This window comes from Stegostoma tigrinum, chromosome 34 (assembly GCF_030684315.1).
Source record: "Stegostoma tigrinum isolate sSteTig4 chromosome 34, sSteTig4.hap1, whole genome shotgun sequence".
Taxonomy (NCBI): domain Eukaryota; kingdom Metazoa; phylum Chordata; class Chondrichthyes; order Orectolobiformes; family Stegostomatidae; genus Stegostoma; species Stegostoma tigrinum.
The window spans coordinates 22,462,147-22,468,009 of NC_081387.1; positions in this window are offsets into that span (position 1 = coordinate 22,462,147).

The following is a 5,863-nucleotide window of genomic DNA, read 5'->3' on the forward strand; positions in this document are numbered from 1 at the left end:
ATAAAACACACATAGCTAGGTCTGGAGGTAAACTCTGTTTAAGGACATGTTTCTGACTGGAACATATAGCCTTTCACCGTGAATGGACTTCAGGCGAAACAGGAACAGGTCTGTGTAGGGAAAACTGTGCAACACCTGAAGGGAGACGTATAAACCTTCTTTGTTCCCTGACAAACTGAGTCAGTTTCAGCTCAAATTCAGTACCTTTGGCCTTGCTGTGGGCCTCAGGATTTTGATCTGTATAAGGCCTTGAAACTTGCATCTTTGGATCCCTAGCCTGGTCTCGCCTCGCAGTTTTTGCTGCACATGGCTTTGGTAATGTGCGTTATAGCCGTCTCTGCCTTCAGGCCCTTTGTACCTTGGAAAGATCTGAATGAATGTCCGTCTGTGTGGATTAAACCTGTGAAGCTAAGCAATGGCCACCTTTGTTCAGAGCCAGGGGAGCAAGGGGAGGAAATAAATAATCGCTTTGAATTTGTCGGGAGGGTATGGCGTGACCCACAACTGTGCTCAGAAAGGCAAAACCAAGTGAAAGTCGTGAATGAGGTCACACTGGGTCCACCTTGTCTCGTTTACGTCAAGATAGAACTCGTGTAGGATCGGTGATCTCATTTCCAAGGATTCCTTTCTCCTCCCCGTGGGAGGACAGGCTTTCACAGGCCCCAATCCCTGCATTCAGGCCTGTTCCACATGTAGCTGTTGCTAACCCTCCAGGATTGGCCTGGAGCGGATAAATGGAGACAGATCCATGGCTCCCACCAGGGAGTTAAAATCATCATCGAGAGGGGAAAGAAACACAGCCTTTTGTGTTTTCTTTGAATGCTTCCGATTATTATTTTTGCAAACTTAGAGCTGTCCAATGCAAGGGATGACTTGGCTGACAGCCAGGACTTTGGCCAATGAGATAAGGAGGGATCTGTTCACATTCTGATTGCCCTTAGGAGCAAGTAACTCCCAGCAAGGATGGTCACCAAGAGCAGGAGCCCCGAGGGGAGGCATGCTGAGGGTGGCCTCATGGGTTAGGAGAGCAGCTGATGAAGCCCCAGGGATACATCTATCCAGAGCTGGGCAACCTGTAGCCACATGGAATGGTAGTCACATGATAGCTGGCACATCACTCGCTCAGCAGGTGGCAACAGATTCCAAACACAAACCCAAAATGGGAATGGGATGATGGACCCACATTCATTCCAAAGACTGGGAGAACGTGAGGGTGGCAAATGGTCCAATACTGTCAGAAAAGCAGTCCATTGGTACCCCACAAGGAGGGATCGAGTTCTCAAGCATGCACCTATGTACTGCTGGTGCCCTCTGTAGGCAGCGCCCCTCTCCAGGACCTGCCTGCCTCTTTGCAAAAGACACTAGCTTCCCAGTTGCAGGAGAGTGGGAGCTTGACTCATTATAATACTCAGTTGGCACTCTAGCTGGGAGTCAGGGCTCAAGGGCTCCATTGTGAAGACAGAATGTATCATGGTGTCATTGAATTGTAACAGCACAGAAGGAAGCTATCGACCTATCATGTCTGTGCTAGCCTTTTTGACATGCATTCTCTCAAGTTCAGGAGAGTGAGGGGATTAAAGGGATCTCACTGAGGTCTTTAACATCAGAGTCGGAATTTGTGGATATAAATATAGCTGGATCATGAGGTTGGTTCACCATCAACTTCCCAGAAGCACTTAGCGTTGGGCAATAAATAACATGGGTCTAACCATTGCCAGTCCCAGCCCACAGAACAGACATAAAAACAGAGGCTAGAATTGCAGTGGGACACAATGAATGGGTTCTCGCCATTGATGGGAGCCTCGCTGTCTGTGAGGTAGAGCTCCATGTGGTTTCTTCATTGTGTGGGACGTAAGTGTCACTGGCAGCAACATCGGAGTTTATTGTTGATTCGGCAGTTATACTGAGAAGCTGCTGGGGGTGAGCCTTTAACTGCAACAGCTGCTGTCTTGTTTTCTTCACAACAGGTTTGAGTTGAACTGAGTGGTTTCAGAGAGTTTGTGTGGCGCATTGGTGTGTATTTTTGATTGTGGGTTAAGACTGTTTTAAAATCCGGGCTGATTGAAGGATTGCCGCACTTTGTAAAAACAGGTAACTTGACCCTCATTGTAAGCATTGAGTACCGTGCTTTACTTCTGGCTCAAGCAGCAGCAGAAGCCTAGTTGCAGATGTGCTGGAGCCAGGAAGCTGTGTACAAATGAAGATTTGGCCAGCAACAAGCAGCTGATTGGTCTGGTTATTAATGTTATAATGTCTGTTATTGATGACAAAGGCCTCTTGCCTGCTGACTGCGATGTGATTGGCTCTGAAGCAGTTGACTAGCTTAGTGGTGAGAAGAAATGACCAGATTTCTACAAGGAGCTGTCTCTGTTCTCTGCGCCAGTTGCCTGGAGAAAGTCACTTTTTTTTCTTTAGTTGCTGCAAGCCATGGCTTTTAACCAATAAGCTGGAGACTTTATATGACTAAGCCAGCTACATTGTACCTTCTGCAAATTAGGTTTGGGAGAAGGAGACTCTAGGAGCAGCACACAATAAGAAGCTGAAATGACCATCTCAGTGAACCCTGTGAACTGGAGAATTGACTTTCTTTTCCAATCTTTCCCGCTGTCCCTAATACCCTTTTGCTTTCCCGTCTGTGTCAGTATATTTAAGCAGAGGGGACTGGATAAGGGGGTTTGGGTTATAACCATTAGAATTATAAGCCAACAATTCATAAATGTTTACCTGTAATTGGAGTTTATTTATTTGTCATAAATCATCAATATTGGTAAATACAGAAACCTGGTCCATGCTCTCTGCCAAACTGGGTCTAAAAAGATAGATATTTTAGCAGAATTGTGTGTCCTTTAAAAAAATCTTTAACCTTTATGATGGCTCTGGGAATAGTGGGGCTTTATTTCCAGTGCTGTACTCTAGTGAGATGTTAACAGTGGGACTGGAGTCACATAGAGGCCCAAATCAGGTAAGCATGTCTGCATTCCCTCCCCAAAATAGCGTTAGTATAGCCACACATTACGTGAGCTATAATTCTATATTGATACAATTTACAAATGGACAAGCTGTGTCTAACTTGTAAAGATTCTTAATAACTTTGTGTTCACAGTGCTGGACTCCCTACTGCTAAAGATTGTAGAAGCATGAGACAAGGTGCAAAATAGACATATTTTTCTTGACTTCTTTGAGCGGATGTCACTTGAGGTCAATATTTGTGGCCTGTCTCTAAATGCTGCTGGACTGATTTGCATGCCAAGCCATTTCAGTGGCCAGTTCCAAGCCCAGAATCACATGTAGGCCAGACCAGGTAAAAGCAACAAATTTTCTTCCTTTGAGAGCATTAGCGAACTAGATTGGTTTTCAATGGTCGTGTCATTGTCATCATTAATAAGACTAGCTTTATATTTTCAGTTTGTAAATTGACACTTGTTACACTAAAAACCTCCTTCTCACATCACTTTTGCTAACTTTACAAGTCTCTTTAAATTTGTGCCATCTCATTCTTGATTGTTTTACAAGCAAAAGCAGTTTCACAAAATCTGCTCTATCAAACTTTCTCATGATTTCTAAAATTTCTATCAGGCCCCCCTTCTAGCCTTCTACACTTCGAGGAGAACAGTCCCAATCTCCCCCGTCTATCCTCCAAACTGAAGAAACCAGCCCAGTTCGTCCCCTCCCCCCACTGCACCACACAACCAGCCCAGCTCTTCCCCTCCACCCACTGCATCCCAAAACCAGTCCAACCTGTCTCTGCCTCCCTAAACGGTTCTTCCTCTCACCCATCCCTTCCTCCCACCCCAAGCCGCACCCCCAGCTACCTACTAACCTCATCCCACCTCCTTGACCTGTCCGTCTTCCCTGGACTGACCTATCCCCTCCCTACCTCCCCACCTACACTCTCTCCACCTATCTTCTTTACTCTCCATCTTTGGTCCGCCTCCCCCTCTCTCCCTATTTATTCCAGTTCCCTCTCCCCATCCCCCTCTCTGATGAAGGGTCTAGGCCCGAAACGTCAGCTTTTGTGCTCCTGAGATGCTGCTTGGCCTGCTGTGTTCATCCAGCCTCACATTTTATCATCTCATCCCTGAAACTGTTTTTTCTCCATAGATCACCTACAGTGTGGAAACAGGTCATTCACCCCAACAAGTCCATTCTGCCCCCCGTAAGGAGCATCCTACCCAGACCCATTCCCTACCCTGGCATTTCCCATGTCTAACTCACCCAACCTAAACATCCCCAGGCACGATGGGCGATTTAGCATAGCCAAGCCACCCTAACCTACACATCTTTGGACAGTGGGAGGAAACCGGAGCACCCGGAGGAAACCCAAGCAGACACGGGGAGAATGTGCACACTCCACACAGACAGTCAACAGAGGCTGGAATCGAACTCGAGCCCCTGGCGCTGTGAGGCAACAGTGCTAGCCACTGAGCAACTGTACTGCCATTCTGTAAATCTCTTTCACGGTTTCTCTCCTGGAACAGCACCATGCTCCAGAATTGTTCAACAGTACACAGTGATGGTGGCAATCTCGCTAGATCCATAATCTAGAGAGATGGGTTCAAATCCCACAGTGGCTCAGTGGTTAGCAGAAGATTTCCTGAGCAATATTTTTCTCCCAAATAAGATCACTAATATCTCGGGTGGAAAATTGGATAAATCCAAACAGTGAGCACACAATGAAGAATTAACCCACTCCTCGTGGTAGATACTTAGGGGATTCACAAGCTGATAAGCTGGCTTTTCCAGCCAAAGTTGTTTTGATAAAATTGAATATTTTTGAAAAGGAAGCCATGGTGCTGAAGTTTTTTATATTGCCTTCATCAGCACAGATGCAAGAACGTCAAATCTCAAGCAGACACAATAGTTTATTCTACAGCAAAGCATGGTGCTGATTGGCTGACAAATCTACTCTGATTCACTGACACTTTGCCATGGAGAAAGCAATGGCAGGCTTTCGGCTCCTCTCAGCTCCTGCTGACTCTGTAAAGGCACTGGGCTTGATCAGAGCTTTTTATCAACAAATCAAGCAGATTGACCACCACCTTCCCCAGCTGTTTATTACAAATGTGAATTCAGAATACTGAGTGTCTGTCACTAACAGGAATGCTGGCCAGTTTGATCACCATGCAGTCAGTGAGTCTCCCACACTACAAATTTATCAAGGGAAGCCTCAAATGAACAAAATCTTTTGAATTGAATGAGTGATTGAATGAGTAATATTGAGTCAAACAGCCTTTAAGCTCGATGTTACTACCTGAAACCCTGAATCAGGAACCCAGAGAGAGAATTTGGTGCTCAGCAGCTATGGGTAAATAGGCCTATTGAGGAGAGAATGTGTGTGTTCACTATCCAAGTACAGAACTGAACCTGGCCAAGCCACATCCCCTTCACTTACGATGCATGGAATTCCCCATCCAACAACAACAAAGCTTCTTTAAAGATTAAACCTGCACAAATTCTCTGGGTGTATGTGCCTATAATTTTAAAATCTCAATAGCTAGCTAGAATTGAGGCACTGTTGATGGAGTTCTCAGGTCTGCAGTGTGACAGCCCCATTCTCCAACACACTGCTATGGCACCTTCTCCTGGACTGCCTGTAATGATACGGTGAGCACAGCCCTAACATTGAAGTGACATTGTACAATCTTTAACAGTCTGCCACCTACACTGCAATGTTTCGGAATGCTGCTCGAGGGGTAACATCACCAAATTGTTTGGGCATTGAAAGAGACTGTTAGGTCTTCAAATGAGCATCATTACTGAGCACGAATCTCCCTGCTTTTGTCCCGTACCCTTGTGCATTGTTTCTGTCCAGATAATCAGCACCCCACACGCTCTCAATGCCTAACTGGAAAATGCCTTCACT